This window comes from Dipodomys merriami, unplaced genomic scaffold, assembly GCF_024711535.1.
Source record: "Dipodomys merriami isolate MVZ:Mamm:240054 unplaced genomic scaffold, mDipMer1.0.p SCAF_488, whole genome shotgun sequence".
Lineage (NCBI taxonomy): Eukaryota > Metazoa > Chordata > Mammalia > Rodentia > Heteromyidae > Dipodomys > Dipodomys merriami.
The window spans coordinates 60,974-81,930 of record NW_027206055.1 but is presented as its reverse complement, the minus strand read 5'-3'; the positions used below and the strand labels follow the sequence as shown (position 1 = coordinate 81,930).

At 40.5% G+C, this 20,957-nt stretch overlaps 1 long non-coding RNA gene across 6 annotated transcripts in view; it reads left to right on the top strand.

Moving 5' to 3' along the window:
* LOC138809147 (uncharacterized) overlaps positions 1-20,957 on the top strand; it is a 45,400-nt gene that overhangs the window by 6,838 nt on the left and 17,605 nt on the right. For all 6 annotated transcript variants that reach the window (XR_011366711.1, XR_011366715.1, XR_011366714.1 and 3 more), the window contains 4 exons: positions 424-531; positions 1,504-1,623; positions 4,635-4,935; positions 5,043-5,488. This is a non-coding gene — a long non-coding RNA (uncharacterized lncRNA). The remainder of the gene's footprint in view (positions 1-423; positions 532-1,503; positions 1,624-4,634; positions 4,936-5,042; positions 5,489-20,957) is intronic.

The window sequence follows — 20,957 nt, the reverse complement described above, 5'->3', positions numbered from 1 at the left end:
TTACCTTGTACAGTGACTTCATAGTGAGGACCTCTTCTTGATCATGTAAAGGAACTCTTTATTCATGATTTGTCAGCCTCAGAGACAGTGCCATCTGAGATATATCCATTTTCATGTAAAGATTGCTTCCACCCTGCCATTCTATGGGAACCCATTCATGGAATGTGGACACATGATTGTGCCTATGTGGTGCCAGTTGGACTAAGGGTGGGCTCTAGAGGGCAGAAGAGATGGCACATTGGAGCTCGGAGTATGTCCACCACCCTTCCCAACTATAGCCTATATACTGGGATTATGAGTCCTGAGCAGGGGATACTGTTGCTCACCCCATCCAGTGCTTCCCCTTCCACAAAGAGGTCATGGCCATTAGCCTGTTTTTCTTAATCTTGCAAACCTCTAGCTTCATGATTTGTGTTGTCCTAGATGCAGGTACCATTTGCAGATGACCCCAATTCAAAGGAAGCTGTTCCTCTCCTGCCCTTGCCCTGTGGGAACTGAATTGCAAAACAAAAAAGAAAACATTACGAACTAGTAAGTAGTGGGGTACTTGAAGTTATTTCACAAATGAGGGTCCTTATTAAGGCTTCTTACCCCCTTTTTTCTTCCTTGAAAAATTTTCCAGTGTACTAAAAATCATCACAAATACTTATGACAGTGCATATTAAATGTGATGTCCTTCATATTATGTATGAACATTTTCTTCATGAATTTTAGTCAGTGGTGTTTGATAACTTTTACTCCTCTATATGCAGTTTGCATAATGATAAAGTTTGTATCCATATCCACATATATTCTTATATAATCCTTCTCCAATCATTTGGTATTGTCCAGTATATTTTTAACTTTTCCCTAGTCTGACAAGTGTGGTATCTCTTTATTGTTCCTGACAGAATATTTTTCATAAATCTTGCCACATCACATATGCCTTTTCTTGTGAATTGCATGCTCAGATATTTTATTCAATATCATGTATCCTATCTGTCATCTTCTTGATTGAAATGTTCCTTTGTTGAATACATACTATTTAAATGTCTTCAGTCTTAAGAGAGGATGTTTATATTTTTTTTTGATGTTACTTACTCAACCAAAGGTGTTGCTGTAATGTAAACTTATTGATATTTTCCTACCTTTGTATTCATTTCCTTGGGGAAAATCTCCATTCTTAAAATGCACTCTTATTTCATTCTTAAAGCTTTTAAGTGTTGCTTTCTACCTTTGTTTTTAGGAATTGTTTGCTACGGCTTTAAGTTAAGGTCTATTTTGTATCTTATTCCATATAAATAGCTAGCTCATCCAAATAGCTATTTATTGAATAGTCTAATGTCAAATCTCAGGATTCTACATAGGCTTGTTCTCAGTTCTCTACCCTATGTAATACTTTTTCTTCAGCTGTAATACCAGATTGTCTTGATTACTAGGCTTTAGTGTAACAAATCCTCATTTTGAGTTATGGTGTGTCCCCAAAATTGTTCTTTCATATTCTTTGTGTCTTTTGATCTTTAGAAATCCTTCCTCTCCTCTGTTAGTGGGGACCAAACACCGAGTCTCTTGCATTTAAGGCAAGCACTCTACCACTCAGCAACTCACCTCATAACTTTGAGGAACAACAGTCACTGGGTCCAGGTGAGGTTTGGGGAAGTTTCCCTCTATCAGTAGGAACTCTTGACTTAGGGTCCTTGGTCACAGAATAAACATTTGCAGAGTAGTCACCATGGTAAGAAAACTTGGCAATACTTTATTGAGTTAGCAAGCAAACAAACAGATAAGCAGATAAACAGAAAGACAGAGGCACACTCAGAGTGTGAGTGCTCTTAACGGTAGACGCAAAGAGCTCTTTGACATCAGGGGCATTTATATAATAAAAGCAAGTCCTGTCATAAAGCGATATATATAGGTGTTTATCTTTGCTCTTAATCACTCTGGGGTTACACCATCTGAGTTCTTGGTTATTTGGTGATACAGTCTTTAGTGTATTTCTTTTTTTCGGGGGGAGGGTCCAGTCATGGGGCCTGAACTTTGGGCCTGGGCGCGGTCCCTCAGCTCTTCAGCTCAAGGCTAGTGTTCTACCACTTGAGCCCCAGCGCCACTTCTGGCTTTTTTCTTTTTTCTTATGTGGTGTTGAGTAATCGAACCCATGGCCTCATGCATGCAAGGCAAGCACTCTAACACTGAGCCACCTTCGCGGCCCCTTTAGTGTATTTCTTACAGGAAAGAATGCGTATATTTTTGCCATAGAACAGATGCTTATCCTTAAGATGATGAACGCACCCTGAGTTAGAAGCAAAGAAGATAGTGCATGTATGTTTCTAAATGTATTGTTTCTATCAGAGTTCCTAGATGTCATTTTCCAGGTCTCATTTTTCCTAAGCTATCCAGCCTGAAACTATAAAAAGTCCTGATAAGACTTCTCAGAAAATTGCATTCAATTTATAGATTGATTTGATAGAAAACAATACATTCTTTAGATATTGAGTATTCCCATGAATGATTTTTTTTTTTGGGTCCGGTCATGGGGCCTGAACTCTGGGCCTGGGCACTGTCCCTCAGCTCTTCAGCTCAAGGCTAGTGCTCTGCCACTTGAGCCACAGAGCTACTTCTGGCTTTTTTCTTTTTGCTTATGTGGTGCTGGGCAATCGAACCCAGGGCCTCAAGCATGCAAGACAAGTGCTCTACCACTGAGCCACCTTCTCAGCCCCCCATGCATGATTTTGACATAGCTGTATTTAGCTGTTTTTCAGTTATTTTTAATAATTAATGTTTGTTACATAGTATTATATATCTTTTGTAGGATATGCTTCTTGGTGTGTTTTTGTTCGTTTGGTTTGGTTTGAACAACATGGGGAATTGAACTGGTGTGTGGGAGGAAAGCATTCTACCACCTAAGCCACAATATAGCCATGTTAGTAACTATTGAAGCTACTTAAAATAATCATCCATCTTATAATTTGTTATTTTTACCTTTTTTTCATCCTGGGGTACTTGGTATAGGAGTCTGGTTTTTGTGTGTGTGTGTGTGTGTGTGTGTGTGTGTGTGTGTGTGTGTGTGTGTGTGTGTGTGTGTGTATGCACATGCATGCATATAAGTGTATATGTGCCAATACTGGGGCTTGAATCCTCTTAACTTTTTCCAGCCAAGGTTAGCATTTACCATTTGAGCATGTATGCACCTTCAGTGTGGCTTTTCTGGTTAAATCCTACTCAGGAGGCTACAAATGGCAGTTCAAAGCCAGCCTGGGCAGAAAAGTCCAGTAGTCCTATGAACTACTTTGAAAAACTACTATGAAAAACCTGGAAGTGGTACTATGGCTCAAAAATAGTGCTCAAGCTTTGAATTGAAGCCCTCAATCCTTAGGGCCAGCACATACAAAAATTAATGAACTTTGAATTGTCTAACCATGATGTATTTACACCATGATCTACAGATCTCAGCCTCTCAAGTAGGTAGCATTGTAGGTGTGATCCTGTAGTAATAATAAGTCATTTATTATTGTTACTAATGGATATTTTTTAAAGACATAAGTGTATGCTAGTGGCTCAAGTCTATAATCCTAGCCAGTCAAGAGGCTGAAGTTTAAGAATCTTTGTTCAAAGCTGACCCAAGGGAGAAAAATCTATGTGGCTTATCTCCAATTAACAATCAAAAAGTTGGAAACACAGCTGTAGCTTTAGTGGCATAGTAGTAACCTTAAGCAAAAATGCTTAGGGACAGTGCCCAGACCCCGAGTTCAAGTCCCAGAATCAGCCCCCAAAATTAAAATAAATAGAACACAAAATAACTCCAGGTATGGCTAGTGATAGTATGCCTAGTTTGCATGAAATTCTGAATTTGATTGCCACCAGCAAGAAAAATACACAAACCAAGAAAAAATGTTTCCAAAGCCAGAGGGAATTTTTTACTGATCCTTACTAACAGACAATTTTTTTCTTACACAATTTCATTTAGAACGTTAGCCCAAGGCAGGTGCTAGTGGCTTGGCTCATGCCTGTAATATTAACTACTCAGGAACTTGAGAATTGAGGATAGTGGTTCTTGAGACTTTTCAATAAGCTACTCAAAAATAAGTGGAAGTGACCCTATGGCTCAAGTGATAGAGAGCTAGCCTTGAGCTCAAAGAAGCACAGGTACAGGGGCCAGGCCCAAAGTTCAAGCTTCATGGACAACAAAAATAAAAATAAAAAGCCAAACAATAACTCCAGTAGAAGAGAAATGATTATGCAATGACTACTTTAGCAAGAATGCATTTCTCAGTTTAGAATGAGGTTTCACTTTGTATAACGTTATAAATATAAGATAATTAAATTTCAAGTAATTATTTAACTTCACTATCCACTAAGTTGGAGTGTTGATCTATATGTTAAATAACAGTGAGTTATAGAAACATGAAAGACGTACTTGAGGCAATGATAAGGGGAGTTGAAGAAATCAATGTTGTTTTGAGAGCAACTCAGGTTGAAGCTGACCACCTAGGTAGGTCTTCAGGAGACTAAGGCTGTTTCTCATTTCTAAGATCCCTCTCCTTGGCTGGGCCCCTCCCATTGAGTTTAATCAAAGATTAGGTTAGGTGTGGGGAAAAGCAGCAGCTTGTATTGAAGGTTTTAAAAAAATAAACCCTCTTTTTTGTGTTTAAATGTAGGAACTAGAGAAGTCGTTGGTTCACAGGACTCTGCATTTGAAAGAACTTCCAACTATGAAGGCCAACCTGAGCCACATATTCCAGAGAAGGACATGATGTTGGCACAGGAACAGATAGAATATTTGCAGAAGAATTTTATGTGGTGCTTAATTTATTAAGCCTTTCTTGTTTATGTTTGATGTAACCTGCTAGTAATAGATGTGAAATGAGTAAAGGATCTGTTGGCCACCTAAATTTGTTACTTCAGCAAAAGTATATCTGATCATGCTAAACCTTAGGTTTCTAAGAGGAAGAAAAAGATGTAAGTCCTTCAAGATGCTAACAAAACTGAATTCACAATCCATTAATTGGAGGGAAGGGCACTTTTTGTTGGCAATTTTAAATATCCAATTGCATTTTTCCATGCAGGTGACTATCAGCAAAGAGGAGATTGAAGGGGGCTCAGAAGGTGGCTCAGTGGTATAGTACTTGCTTCAGATGCATGAGTCCCAGGGTTCAATTCCTCACAGACATATAAACAGAAAAAGCCAAAAACTGGCACTGTGGCTCAAGTGGTAGAGCGCTAGCCTTGAACTGAAGAATTGAAGGACAGTACCCAGGGTCAGAGTTCAAGCCCCACAACCGACAAAAAGAAAACTAAAAGAGGAGATTGAAGACACTCAGTTCATGGATCCTGTTGAATGAAGACTATAAGGAGCTGTGTGGATAGCTGGTGCTGATGGAAAACAGTTCTACAGACAGCAGACAGCAGTATCATTGAAGAAAGGGTTGAGAAGTTTCAGAAGGTGAACCAGCAGTATGAAGGCAGGTGTAGTTACGACATCCTTCTCAATGCTGAGAATCTCATGCTATAGGTATGTTTTGTACAAGAGTTGAAGAGACTTTCGAACTACTTTTCATCTTTCTGAGGGAAAAGAGAAGATTGCTGAGAGATGAGAGGGGTGAGCCACTCATGGCTAAGCATATATTGAGAACAGGTGTTTTTCTGGGTTGGCAAGTCTGATAAGAGGAGGGGCTTATGTCTCTTGAAGTATCTTGGTGTCTCAGACCAGTGAAGGAGTCTAGTTATTATTGCCCAAGGGCAGAAGTCATCCCGAGTAAAGTTGGTAATTTCATGTGGTCACTAGGCCTCAGATGTAATGTAGCTTAGTAATATAACAGGAGTGATGTTCTTTGAGTTATTTGAAACTGAGTTATATTCTCTTGGGACTCCCAAGTAAATTAGAATAGAAGCTACCCATGAGAGACATGAGAGAGACTGTTGCATTAAAAAGTAAGAACTAGATTTTGAATTTGATTATTGAGCTTTTCTTGACTTTCTAGACTTTCCTTTTGAAATTGCATTAACTCATTTGTACAATGAGAATTTTTCAATTACAAAAATCTTTAAAGAGCACCCTTATGTTTGTGGCTAAGGAAGAAATGGTTCTTTCCATTTTTTTTTTTTAGTCATGCAACTTGAACTCTGGGCCTGGGCATAGTCGCTGAGCAATTCAGCTCAAGAGTAGAACTGTACCACTTGAGACACAGTGCTACTTCCTGCTTTTTCTATTTATGTTGAGAATGGAAGCCAGAGCCTCAAAAATAATTTATCCTGTAATTGTTTCATTTTTGGTTATTATTAATGTTTTTTCATTGTGAAAATTCCATACAGAGGGGTTACAATTACATGAGCAAGGTAATGAATACATTTCTTATCAAGCATTGTTACCTCCTCCTTTGTATCCCCTTACCATCTCTGCCCTCCCATTTCCCTTTCCCCCATCCCAACCCCCTCACCAATATTGTAAAGTTCATTTTTCGACATAAGGTCTTGTACATCTCATTGTTGCAATGGGTCCACTTGTATCCCTATTTAAATAATTTCTTTTTTCCCTTCCAAACCCCAAATTATAACAACAAAACATATAGTGAAAAGAGGGGTTATAACAAGAGGGAGGGACATACAAAGCAACAAAGAAATCATCTTATAAATATGTTAGAAACAATCGCAAGAAAGAAAAATTATTTCACTAGTTCTCTAGGTGTTGCTTTCGCTTAACATCAACTTTTTTGAACTTTTCCGCTTGACTCATACATATACTAGATATTGCAAATAAGGGAAACCATGGGACCTATGTTTCTTTGGGCCTGGCTTACTTCACTGAATATAATTTTTTCCAAGTTTTTCCATTTCCTAACAAATGGGGCAATGTCATTCTTTCTGATGGAGGCATAGAATTCCATTGTGAACATATACCACATTTTCTTGATCCATTCATCTACTGAGGGGCATCTGGGTTGGTTCCATATCTTAGCTATGGTAAATAATGCTGCAATAAACATAGTTGTGCTGGTAGCTTTAGTGTGGTCTTGTTTGTAAACATTTGTGTAAATGCCCAAAAGTGGGATTGCTGGGTCATAGGGGAGATCTATGTGAAGTCTTTTGAGGAACCTCCATACTGCTTTCCAAAGTGGTTGAACAAGTTTACATTCCCACCAACAATGAAGTAAGGTTCCTTTCTGTCCACATCCCCTCCAGCATCTGTTGTTGTTAGAGTTCTTGATTTTTGCCGTTCTAACTGGGGTGAGGTGATATCTCAATGTTGTTTGAATTTGCATTTCTTTTATGGCTAGGGATGTTGAACATTTCTTCATGTGTCTTTTGGCCATCCTTCCTTCTTCTTCAGAGAAGTTTCTCTTTAAGTCTTTCGCCCACTTATTTATTGAGCAGTTGTTTCTTTGAGGATTTGTTGTTGGGGGTTTAATTTTTTGAGTTCCAAGTATATTTTAGATATGAGACCCTTGTCCGTTGTATGGCTAGTAAAGATCTTCTCCCAATCGGTGGGCTTTCTATTGATCTTGCTAGCTATGTCATTTGCCCTGCAGAAGCTCTGCAACTTTATGCAATCCCATTTGTCCAACCTTTCTTTGATTTGTTGTGTTTCCGGGTCTCTATTCAAAAAATTTCGGCCTTCTGTGGGGTCAGAAAATACATACAAAAAATATTCTCAAACCACAGTGAGAGCTTTGTTTGTAAAATGGGAAATCCATCCATAATAAATGAGCAATATGGACTGCCATCCAGGCCTGTTCATGAATTTGGGTGTACAAAGAGGATCTTCGTTTAACAGTATCTGTGTGATGATGTATTTGTTCTTGCTAGAATGCTGTTTAACTGGTAGAAGTCCTATGTTTTCACTAGGGATATTAATAATCATTAAATAAGACTATGTAAATAATTATTGTTTTTATCTGTTTATCTCTACTGTCTTTCCCATCAAATACCGTAATAAGGGGATTATTTATATAGTGCTAACAAATCAGAGTCTGAAGATAGGCACATCTCTTACATATATTTGCCAAAGACAGCAAAAAGAATTTGCAGAATTAGAGAGCCTTCTGTACCTACATCATTTTCCATATACCTCATTGTATATATTGAGTAATTTAAAAGCTGCCTTTAGTAGTACTGTGAATACTCAATTTTAATAAACATTAAGTTGTCTTCTTAAAAAAAAAAATTTCGGCCTGAGCCAAGGAGACCTAGGGTTTCTCCTATTCCATCCTGTAATGTTTTCAGAGTATCTGCTTTGACTTCAAGGTCTTTGATCCATTTGGAGTTGATTCTGGTGCAGGGTGATATATAAGGATCTAGCTTTAGTTTTCTACATGTAGTTAACCAATTTTGCCAGCACCATTTACTGAAGAGGCTGTCTTTCTTCCCTTCTATTGTTTTAGCTCCCTTATCGAAGATCAGATGGCTATAGATCTGTAGGTTCATTTCTGGGTTTTCAGTTCTATTCCATTGGTCCTGAGGTCTGTTCTTATGCCAATACCAAGCTGTTTTGATTACTATGGCTTTATAGTAGAGTTTGAAATTTGGTATTGATATTCCTCCAGCAGTGTTCTTTCCGTTGAGGAGCGTTTTTGCTATTTAGGGTCTTTTATTGTTCTATATGAATTTTTGGATTGCCTCTGCTATTTCCTTGAAGAATGAGGTTGGAATTTTGATATGTATTGCGTTGAATTTGTAGATAGCCTTGGGAAGTATTGCCATTTTCACGATGTTAATCTTGCCAATCCAGGAGCATGGGAGGTTTTGCCATTTTTTAAGTTCTGTGTTGATTTCCTTTTTTAAGATTTTAAAGTTTTCATCATAGAGGTCTCTCACTTCTTTAGTTAAGTTAATTCCTAGGTATTTTATTTTTTGTCGGGCTATTACAAATGGAGTTGCTTTCCTAATTTCAGCCACACTTTTCTCCTTGTTGACATACAGAAAAGCCATTGATTTTGGGGGGTTAATTTTATAACCTGCTACATTGTCAAAGTTTTGAATCAGATTGAGTAATTTGGGAGTGGAGTCTATGGGATTCTTTAAATACAAGATCATGTCATCTGCAAAGAGGGAGAGTTCTATTTCTTCTTTCCCTATTTGGATCCCCTTTATGTCTGCATCTTGTCTTATTGCTGTAGCTAGGCATTCTATTACTAGATTGAAGAGAAGTGGAGAGAGTGGGCATCCTTGTCTTGTTCCTGAGTTAAGACAAAATGGCTTTAGTTTTCACCGTTAAGTATAATGCTGGCTGTAGGTTTGTCATATATAGCCTTTATTGTATTGAGGAATGTTCCATGGATTCCTAATTTTTCCAAAACCTTCATCATAAAGGGGTGTTGGATCTTGTAGAATGATTTTTCTTCATCTATTGAGATAACCATGTGGTTCTTATTCTTGCTCCTGTTGATGTGATGAATAATATTAATTGATTTGCTTATATTGAACCAGCTTTGCATCCCTGAAATGATTCCCGTTTGATCGTGGTGTATGATTTTTTGGATGAGTTGTTGAAGTCGATTGGCCAAAATTTTGTTGACATGTTTGCATCAATGTTCATCAAAGAAATGGGTCTATAGTTCTCTTTCTTTGATGAGTCCCTGCCTGGTTTTGGGATTAGGGTTATGATGGCTTCATAGAATGTGTTCGGTAGTGAACTTTCTCTTTCAATTTCATTGAAGAGTTGGAGGAGTATTGGTGTGAGCTCTGCTTTGAAGGCCTTGTAAAATTCCGCTGTAAAACCATCTGGTCCTGGACTTTTCTTAGCTGGGAGGTCTCTTATTGCTGTTTCTATTTCAATGCTTGATATGGGCCTGTTAAGATAGTTTAACTCATCTTGGTTTAGTTTTAGCATGTCAATATTTGCTAGGAAAAGGTCCATTTCTGTCAAGTTCTCAAACTTATTAGCATAAAGTTTTGAGAAGTATTTCCTTATAATGTTCTGAATCTTGGTTGTTTCCGTGGTGATGTTTCCATTCTCATCTCTGAGTTTATTAATTTGGGTGTGTTTTCTTTTTCTGATAAGATTTGCTAAGGGTCTGTCAATTTTGTTAAGTTTTTCAAAGAACCAACTCTTTGTTTTGTTGATTCTTTCTACAGTTTCTTTGGATTCTAATTCATTTAATTCTGATTTAATTTTGATTATTTCTTTCCATCTACTGGATTGGGGTTTATCTTGCTGTTCTTTTTCAAGGAGGTTTAGATGTGTCATTAAATTGTTAGTTTCAGATCTCTCCAATTTGTTGATGTAGGAGCTCAGAGCAATAAACTTGCCTCTGAGTACTCCCTTTGCTGTTTCCCAGAGGAGCTGGTAATTTGTGTGTTCATTTTTGTTGAATAGCATGAACATTTGAATTTCCTTTCTAATCTCTTCCATGACCCACTCATGATTCAGCAGTTTGTTGTTCAGCCTCCGTGTGATGCCGGACTTTCTTTGGTGGCTTTTGGTGTTGAGTTCTAATTTTATTCCATTGTGGTCAGAGAGGGTGCAAGGTATAACTTCAATGTTTCTGAATTTAGACAAGTTTGCTTTGTGGCATAAAATGTGGTCTATTTTAGAAAACGTTCCATGTGCTGCTGAGAAAAACGTGTATTCTGATGCTGTTGGGTGAAATGTTTGGTAGATGTCTGTTAAGTCTAGTTGATCTATGCAGCTGTTTAGATCTGCGGTTTCTCTGTTGAGTTTTTGCCGAGTTGATCTATCTAGTGGGGAGAGTGGTGTGTTAAAATCCCCAACAATTAATATCTTTGGATCTATATGGGATTTGAGGGAAAGTAGTGTTTCTTTGATAAATTTGGGTGCTCCATTGTTTGGCGAATAGATATTTAGAATTGTAATATCCTCCTGAAGGAGAGATCCTTTAATTAGTATGTAGCGACCTTCTTTATCTCTTCTCATGAATTTTAATTTGAAGTCTATTTTATCTGATATTAGGATTGCAACTCCCGCCTGTTTATGGGGGCCGTTTGCTTGGTAGATTTTGTTCCAGCCTTTAACATTGAAAATGTGTTTGTTTTTACGGGCAAGATGTGACTCCTGCAGGCAGCAGAAAGAAGGGTCTTGTTTTTTAATCCAACTAGACAGTCTATGTCGCTTAATTGGAGAGTTCAGTCCGTTAACATTAAGAGATAAGACTGAGAGGTATTTGGGAGTTCCTGCCATGTTATCTACCTTCTTGGGGGCTGTGAAAACTGGGTTCTTCCTATGATTCTCGGATTCTCAGTTAGGGTGCAGTTTCTTGGCCTTTATTGAGGTCTTGTTGGTTTTCTATGTGTAGGACATCTTTAAGAATCTTTTGTAGGGCTGGTTTGGTGGAGATGTATTGTTTCAATTTTTCTTTGCCATGGAAGGTTTTTATTTGGCCTTCAGTTATGATGGAGAGTTTAGCTGGGTACAGTATTCTTGGTTGATAGTTGTTTGTTTTTAGGGCATGGCATACATCATTCCAGGCTCTTCTTGCTTTGATTGTCTCTGCTGAGAAATCTGAGGTGATTCTAATTTGTTTCCTTTTATAGGTGATTACCCTTTTCTCCTTGACAGCTTTAAGGATCTTTTCCTTGTTCTGAGTTGATCCTGTGTGGATTATAATGTGATGGTGGGATGTCCTATTCTGGTCTGGTCTATTTGGGGTTCTAAAAGCTTCTTGTATCTGAATAGGCCTATCTTTTTGTATGTTTGGGAAGTTCTCTGCTGGGATCCTGTTAAACAAATTTCCTAGACCATTAACTTCTGTTTCTACGTGCTCCTCTACACCCATTATTTAGATTAGGCCTTCTGATGGTGTCTTCCAGGTGTTGAATAGATCTATCATATTTCTTGGACTTGTCTTGGATGGTTGTATGTTCTTTCTCTATAATATCTAGGCTGTCTTCAATCCCTGAGATTCGATCTTCTGCATGGTCTAACCTGCTGTCAAGACTCTCTACTTTGTTTTTAACCTCTTTTCCTTCTAATTGGTCAGCTTTGATGGCTTCAAGTTCTTTGTCGAAGCTTTGTTTTAGGTCTTGTATGAATTTCTTTACTTCCTTAATTTGGTGTTCAGTGTTTGTTCTCAGATCACTTAGTTGATTGGTTATGGTTTCTTTGGACACCCATTTCTTCTGTTGGATTCCATTCAGCATTCCCATTGTGATCTTCCTGACTTCCTTCAGCTCTTTGTTAATGGATTCCATGAATGCCTTTAGTGATCTTTGTGTATTCTCTACCTGGTCTCTCAATTCCTGTATTACTCTTTGATTAGCTTCTTCCCGTTTGTGGAATTCCTTCAGTTCTCTTTCCTCCCATTCATGGGATTCCTGCAGTTCTCTTTGAGTGTTCTCTGCCTGCTCATGCCATTCCTCCATTTCTCTTTGAGTATTCTCAATTTGTTCACACAAATCCTGTATCAGTTTTTGAGTAGCTTCCTCACGCTTATGATATTCCTGTATAAATTTTTGGGATGCCTCCTCTCTCTCCCTTTCACGCTCATACAGAGTCGTTTGTAAGTTGTCAAACTTCTCATTTATCATGTTTGCCAGCAGTGTTTGTAGAGCTATTTGGGAACTCTCCTCTGGATTATTCATTATCTGTTCTGAGCCCTCATTATCAAGATTGGGAATTGAGGTACCCAGATTTGCCATTTTTCTTGTGTTTTTCCGGCTTACTCTGCCCATTTGAGATGAAAATAGCACCAGTTTTGTACTAGAACACTATCTTAAGGCAACCATCAACCAACGTTTGCATTTTTACAGTCAATAGTCTACAGATACAATCTAGTTCAACAGATACATCTATTCAACATCAAACAACTATATGTTAATGGGCTTCAAACCGCAGAGAAGAATTTGGAAAACCAGAAATTATTAGGGTTAGGGAGAGATGTGGGTAAAAAATAGGAATAGATTGGTGCGGGGAGGCACGGGGAGAGTTAACTATGTCCTAATCCCAATGCAGGAAATAGGTTGGGTAGGATGCAAGTAGAGAGAGAGAGAAAAAGAAGAAAGGGAAAGGGAAATGAAAAGAGACCAGAAAAAAAAAGAAACATAAAAATTAATATTATTATGGAGATCAAAAAAACATCTTTTTAGAGAGGAATGTGAGTATATTAACAGAAGGGAAGGGACATAGAGGACAAGTGAAAAACTTAAAAAAAATGCTTAAAATATTATATAGGTATAAAGAGGTAGTACTGCTATTAAGTAACTTAAGTCTCAGAGGTTTTGAATTGAGTAATAAATTTGTGGATTAAGTGTGTACACAATGGGGGATAGGGTCTACTAGTTAGCTACGGGTTTATCTGAGGATGTGCAGGACAAGAGTTAAGTCACATAAAGAAGATCAAAAGAGAGGAAAAGGTGAGAGGGATAAGAAAGGGAGAAAAAAAGATCAGAAGTTCAGTAGAGCTAGACAAAAAACAAAAAGATAGTTAAGAAAGAAAAAAAAAGAGAAAGAAGACAAGAAAAGAAAGGAAAATGCACATTCACATATTCCTAAAATAAAAATTATAAGAGGAAAAAAAAGTTACTGGAAAACAATTATTTTTTCAAAAAAGGCAAAAATTAAAGATTAATAAAATTTTAAAAAAGGAAAAAAAATTTATATATATATATATAAGGTACCAAAAAAAAAAGAAAAGAAAATAAGAAGAAGAAGAAAAAAAAAAGTTCTTTGATTTTTTTTGGGGGGGCAGGGGTGGGAAGAATCCTGTATCTCCCTTTTGTCTGTAACCAGCCTCTTGTTGGAGTCTCTGGTCAGCTTGAGGTCCTGTGGCTTGATTGGTTTCTTAAGTCAGTTTGTTCCAACAGGCAGAAAAATGCTCTGCTTTACCCAAGATTTTGAGATCCACCTCCCAGGTTAGTTTAATGGGAGGGTGATCTACTTTGAGAATCACAAAAGAGGGGGATGCAGTGGTGAGGCTAGTTTCTGGGTAGAGTTTAGGCCTTTCAACAATCAGTAGCTTTTCCCTGGGGCTATTTTGTGAAAAACTCACAGAGCCCAGCCTGGAGCCATTCTTAGGGTTTCTGTTTTTCAATTGATTGTGGAGGCTGCTAGAGGGAGGGGCAGCCTCTGGCTCTGGTTACCCAGTGAGGAAAGCCACTCCAATGGCTGGCGCCTGAGCTGGTTGACTTTTCCCTGGTTGGAGCTGAGTCTGGCAGGTTACTTCACCATTAAGTTCTTGTGACCTGCTAAATGACTCGTTTTATTCCATGGCCTGAGTTGGAGCTGGCAGATCCTCCGAACTTTGTCGGTATCCAAGATGGAGATCACTGATGCTAAGGGGGGAGGGGTGGCCTTCCCTCCTCTGCTCCCTGAGAAAGAGTGAGGACGTCGAGCTTCTACTCTCGCCAAGTCTTGGATCCTGGGTCGTCTCTGGTCTGCAAACTGCAGGATGGAGATGTCCGCTCCTTGTCGGTTCTTGCTGGTGTTTAGTAGAATCCGCTCGCCTGCTGCATCTGGCTCCTTCGTCCCGGACTCTCTGTGTGAGCGCTCAGGTATGGTCCCGGCTGTGGTCTCCGCCGCGACCCTGCCGCTGCCGCTGAGGCAGCAGCTGGCAAGCGCTCAGATGTGTCCTCTTTCCTTGGCTTCCCCTCTCTTGTCTAACTCTCTGTCCTGTGATGGCACACTTGGTGTGATTCTCTGGCTTAGGACTGTTCACTGGAACTCTAAAACTGCTTTCTATGTGAGAGCTTGTTCAGATTCCAGCTTCTCCTCCGCCATCTTCCCGGAACCCCCTCTGCCTTGATGGTTTTTGTTTTCATTTCCTTTTGTGTTGTACCTGAGGCTTGATCTAAGGAACTGAGCACTTACCTTGAGCTTTTTGCTCAAGGCTCGTGCTCTACTACTTGAGACACAGCTCCATGTCTACATTTTTGTGGTTAATTGGGGATCAGAATCTCAGAAACTTTTCTACCTACACTGGCTCTGAACTGTAGACTTCCTTATATCTCAGCTATCATTACAGGCATGAGCCCGTAGCAGTGTGCTCCTGTTTTGATGGCCACAGTCACATGAAGCCCAATGTGGAATCTTCTCACTTGAGACAGCATCACAACACAAGATTCTCAGATTAGAGATGCTCAGCCTGCATCTTACTTCTTTACCCCATTGGTTTGTCTGTAGCCCTCCATTTTGAATACCATAGTTCTGAAGAAGTCCATAAAAGCACTTCTCCTCCTTCTCAGGGAGGTATTCCTGGGGTTAAGATCTTTTTAAACTCAAGTTATTTTGTTGTTTGCTGGCTTAGCTTCCTGATGCAAACTTATGCCCCCAACCCCTACCCTTTGAAATAAGAAAGTGGGTTAGGGTAAAGTAGAGACAGGTGTTTACAATGGCTTTTGTGCTGTCATTCTGAAAGGTAGGGGAGGGAAGGTGTAAGATTTTTGGGAAGGTCACAGAACATCAGCACTGGAACCCACCAATGGGAAGTCCTCATTACCAAGCCTCTTCTCCAATCAGAGACCTCCAGGAAGGCAACCCTTTCCAGTTGTCTGGAAACTTTCTTGTCTCTGGGCAGTCACAAGGAGAAAATGTTGGTGTGAGGAAGGTGGAGCTCTACAGCTGTAGGAACCAAGTAGGCAAGTTAGTTGGAGGCATTGACTCTCATGACCCCATCTGAAGTCTTACATGCCATGAGGGTGCATATTACTGCATGTATTCCCTCTGGGGGAAATAAGAGGGACTTCCCTTTCTCCATGTCAGGGCAAAGGCCTGATGCCCAGCTGCCAGACTCTGGTGAAAGTTTGTAGGAAGTGCCATTATTCTCCCCTGTTAATTCTATAGAACAATGCTGGGAGATTCTCTTTGTGTGTCTAAGGAAGCTCACCTGTGCCTTGCTTACTCTTTGCAACCTTTGATCACTGGAGCTACTTCACATTTGTTGACAAGGTTTAATTCTTCCTGCTTACTGACTTAAAATTACCTCTAATTGTCTGTGTTCGTAAGAAATTGTGTAAAGTTAACTTTCTGCTCTTTGTCTGAAGATCTACTTTTAGGTCTATATGCTGTAAATCAGCATGTGATATGTCAACAAACTTTGTCCATACCCACATATTGTGGTCCACTTTCTGCCTATTGATCATGCGTTCCCAGGTCTCACTGAGGAATTGGCAGCAATTTGGGTTATGTCTGTTTCCAGAACCAGACTAGCATCCCTTACTCCCTTTTTAATAAATCATGCAACGGCTTTGAAGGCAATGTGTTTGCAATAAGAATTGTTTGCAGAATGTTTGCCCTTCAAACTGATCATGCCCACACGCCCTGGCCATTGTCTATTGACCATTGACATTGGTCATTGTCCCAAATGTCCTTAATATGTTAAGTTTCCCACAGTTCCCCCTCAGTACCCAGCTAAGGAAGGTAATCCCATTACCACCATATTCTACCAATGAGATCAAACAAGCCAGGATTCAAAGCCAGGCCCTCACCACCAGCCTGCATGCCTTGCTCTAAGGGCATACACTTTGCTATTAAGAATAAACACTTGGTGTTTTCTGGTGAGCTGGGGTTCGTAGCTATACTCTTAGCTGCTCAGAAAGCTGAGATGTGAGGGATCATGGTTCAAATTCAGCCAAAGTAGTGTGATTTGTTTCCCTTTTATGTAGGTGGTTGTATTTTCCCACCTCCTGAGCAGATGTCAGGGACTGCATGAGACACCCAATTTGTGGCAGAGCAACCAGTCCCAGGACAGCACCACTGAAACAGATAGTGGGAACACCACACTTTTAGTTGTGACAGGATAGCAGTTGCTCTGTTTTTGCATTTGGCATAATTATCTTGTGTCGAGAGCAAAGGAAACATCATGATCTTGAAATATCACAAGTTAGTCTAAGCTGGTTCTGTTGAGTTGGTCTGCTGGTCCTGTAGCCATTCCCTTAAGTGTTTGGCAGGGCACCTGAAATGCTAGAATAACTGGGCTTCTGTGTGTGGAGTCCTCAGAGACTGTGGTGTATACATGGTCTCTGGTGGCCTCAACACATGGCAGCTCAAAAGTGGCAGTGACTAGACCTTCTTCAGACTCAAGCCATAATTCTGTGGCTTGCCCTCAGATGAGACAAGTGAGGCCCATCTAATTCAAGAAGAGGACCAGTGCCTGTGTGCTTGACTGGAAGCCACCAGTCAGACAGAAGCTGGGGGGTCCTTCAGAAGCTGAGGCTACTTCCAGTCACTGTTGGAGGCAGCGATTGGATGAGAAAGACACCAAGGGCCTTCAAGAAGGTTCTGAGGAATTCTATTCGTGGATTTCACATCTGTTGAACCAATAAAGTATGGGGGACAGAGCATTCCAAGGCAGAGCCCCCCTCCTGTGCTACCATAGAGCCTGGAAAATGGGGATGCTATCCTGTCACCTTGGTGCCAGTGAACAGCAGGCTCCTGTCAGATCCAACCTATGGTGCGATTTGCAACTGTTCTTCCCTAAGTGCGTTCTCTGGAGACCTCACTCTTCCGCTTGTGTGGTGGTGTCATTCAGCGAGAGTATCTCAAAGTAAGTGTCTGCACCTGCAGAGAAGTCAGGGTTATCTTGCCTTGGCTCCTGAAAGAAAGGCCTTGATATCCTTCACCATCAGGAGAGGTCCCTTTCCAGACCCCTGAGGAACTTTGGGCTGTGCAGTGGCTTCCATTGATCCATGTCCAATCCTTCCCATGTCGCTCAGACCTCAAATGGTTTCAGAGAAGGTGTCACCATATTAGGGGGTGTAGTGACTATTTGCTTATCAAGCCTGTAGAGAAGGAGATTCCAACTCAGTATGTGCACACAGGATTGTGAATCCAATGGTCACTACACTTGTCATAGTGAATTGTCTGTTTGGAGGGACTGTTTTGAGTCTTCCCTGAGCACAGTCTTTCACCAGATACAAAGCATGTATCTGTTGTTGATTTCACGGTTTTGACTGCTATTTCACAATGATTCAGTGTAGGTTCCCTCCACAAAGCCAGGAAGCTGTCACGTTGTTATGTAAGTGAATGACCAAACCAGGCTCGTGGTTTCATAGGTGAGTCTGCCAGGTATTTGGTGAGAACAATTGCAGGTTCTCAGGTGAGGTGGGTTCTATATGTCATGATGCAGGTAGGGCTTAGGAAATGGGGTACTTGACGTGCAGATTTTATTGAGAGTTGCTTAGAGATGGACTGTGAGAAAGTGAAGGGGCTCAGGGTCAGAGCAGTCACTATTGGGCAAATCATGAACATAGATGTGATGGGCATGTGTGTAGCCAGCCTACTTTGGGGTGGTTGTTAGGCATTCAAAATGCATAATACCCCTTAGCTGGCTAAGTATTTTAAAGTTAGAAGCACAGGATTTTATGTTTTGGGAGAAAATTGTAACACATGTATTGAACTTTTTAAAAACCAAATTTAGGCTCTTAATTTTGTTTTTAATAAAAATTTCATCCCAGCTGCATGGAAGGGCTAAAATCAGGAGCATTGACCTTTCAGGATAGCATGGGGAAAAAATTGAAAAGCTGAGGATGGTGGCATGCATCTGTCATCGCAGTGTGGCATGACATGCAAGTAGGAGGATAACAGAATGTCTGGTCTTGGCATAAAGCATCACACAAAGGGATGTGGCAGGGCTACAGTGGTAGAGCATTTGATTATCAAGAATGAAACACTGAGTCAGATGCCAATAATGCCAAAAGTACACAAATTAAGAGAATGAATCTAAATAAACCCCTCATGCCCACTGAATGGCCTTCCTGAAATTCAAGGCCACCATTTCCTTCATCATTAGTGATTTTTGAAACACCACATGGGAATATTGGAAGGGCTGTCTGGGTTTTCCTGCTTCCTCTGCTGAGAAACCTGTCCATATTATGTTTTTAGATTTTAAGAACTACTATGAATTCTTTTTTTTTTTTTTTTTTTTTTTGGTATTCAGGTAAGGGGTAGGTTTACTCAAGATGGCACCAGGCCATTTTGGCCCTCCACAAGGCAGGGAAAGGCCTGGGAAAGGCCTTGGAAAGAGTTGGGAAAGAACTGGGAAAGAGAACTGGGAAAGAGAGAGCTGGGAAAGAGAGAGAGTTGGGAAAGAGAGCATCTGGGCCTGGGTTAGGCCTTATCTGGGGTATGGGTGGAGAAAGGTGTGGCCACATCAAATTCAGATGTGACCTCAGTGAATGCAAATGTGACCTCTTCCAGGTGTTCCAGGCGCCTAGGTAATGCAGGTACTCAGTGGAGACTTTGCTCTCCATCCAGGAGCAGACCTTACATTCCAGTCTTTTAATAATCATGAAATGGGGCACGGATTCTCTCTGGCTACTTCCTGCTGACAAGGGGCATTGACATTAGGGATAAAAGTCTGAAATTTGGTCCCCTCCCAGAGAAGGCAGTGAGCAGCTGCTGTCCCTTGGTGGTGTGAATTCTTAGGTGAACTCTGGAGAGGTCTCATGATGCATTGAGGGGCTGGAAAAAAATACTAGAGAGCAAATAAATGGCAAGAGGAAGGACTTGGGGCTGAAAATGTTGGTCGAAATGTCCCTAGCTACTTATGACATCTGGCGACTAGGTAGAGGATAAGTCAAGTGACAAAGACAAGAATATAAATTCCTGTTCAGTTAATACGTAGACCGGTATAGACATTGGATGGGCAGGCTTCTTACTTCTATCGACCTCCCAACTGTGGTTAATTTTGAAAGGGCAGGCACAAAGCAGCTGTTTGACAACATCTCCTCTTACACCTATCCATGGTCCCTTGTTCCCCAGACTGGCTGAGTCTAGGTGCTCGTTGCTGGGATGGCTTGTCACAGTTGGTATTCAAGGAGGTTTGAACTCAAGGCCTGGGCACTATCCCTGAGCACTTCTGCTCAAGGCTAGTGCTCTATCACGTTGAGTTACAGTACCATTTCCAGTGTTTGGCTGGTTAGAGATAAGAGTCTTGAGCCATGCTTCCAACCTGTCTCTTTGCAGGTTAGTTGGGAGATGGAGTCTTAGGGATTTTTCAGCCCAGGCTGGCTTTGAACTGCAATCTTTGCCACAAAGGCCCTTTATTATTTCCAATAAGTCAACAAGGAGATCAAATAGAATAGAGAATAGAGCTTACCTGGTCCTTATCAAGAATTGACCAACAAATATTCTGCAATGACTAAACTTGTTAGATGTGATGAAAATTTTAGCACAGATAGGCCCAGTATTTTAAAACCACGTAGTCAGTAGTAGAATACTCAACATAAAACAAAAAAGGCAAAACTCAAAACCTGAATTTTTTTTTAATTGTGAAAATACTGTACAGAGGGGTTACAATTACATGGGCAAGATACTGAGTACATTTCCTATCCAGCATTGACAATAGTGTGTATACATCTTTGGTAACAAAGCACATCAGATGGTTGGGCCTCACTTACCAGGGCCTGAAAAAGAGCAACTTGTTAGCAAGACACCTTAGAATAGATGGATGGAGTAGTAAGCTTGGTGGAAGTTTAAGGGTCACAATGTGGCCAAGATGGCGAACTAAAGACGGTGAATTTCTGAAAGAATGCAAAGAAACCCTGAACAAATACATCAAGCCTACATTGGCTAGCCTTTGAGAGGGAACCTAGAGGAGGGGTTCCCCAGGACCCAGCCTGCATCACACTCTTCAGGGCACAAGCCAAAATGTTGTAGAAAAGAGAAGTGGAGAGATAGGGAAGGTGGACATGAATGGCAGAGAGAGAGCAAAGAGAGCCTGAAATTAAACTGACTTCGGACCATTTACCATTGAAGTAGCAAAAAGTGTGTACATCTGAGAATGACAAAAATTAGGCTCTCTGGCTTTCCAGGGAGCGCAGGAGGCATTTCAAAGGGGTTTCACAGCTCAGGCGTGACTTGCAGCACCCCAGAGCTCACCAGGCAGAAGCAGAATCCTGACTTCCCCAAGAGCCCTCTAGAGAAAAAAGGCCAAGTCCCAAAACCAAGCATCCTCGGCTTCAAAGGTGAGCGGCCTTTCAGCTAAAGACTGTAGGAGCTCTCTGGCATGGTGCCATGTCTGGACAGAGACTGAGCAACTGAGAATTGTAGAGAGTAATTTCACTCACCAGAGTAGAGAAGTGGTGTGGACGTG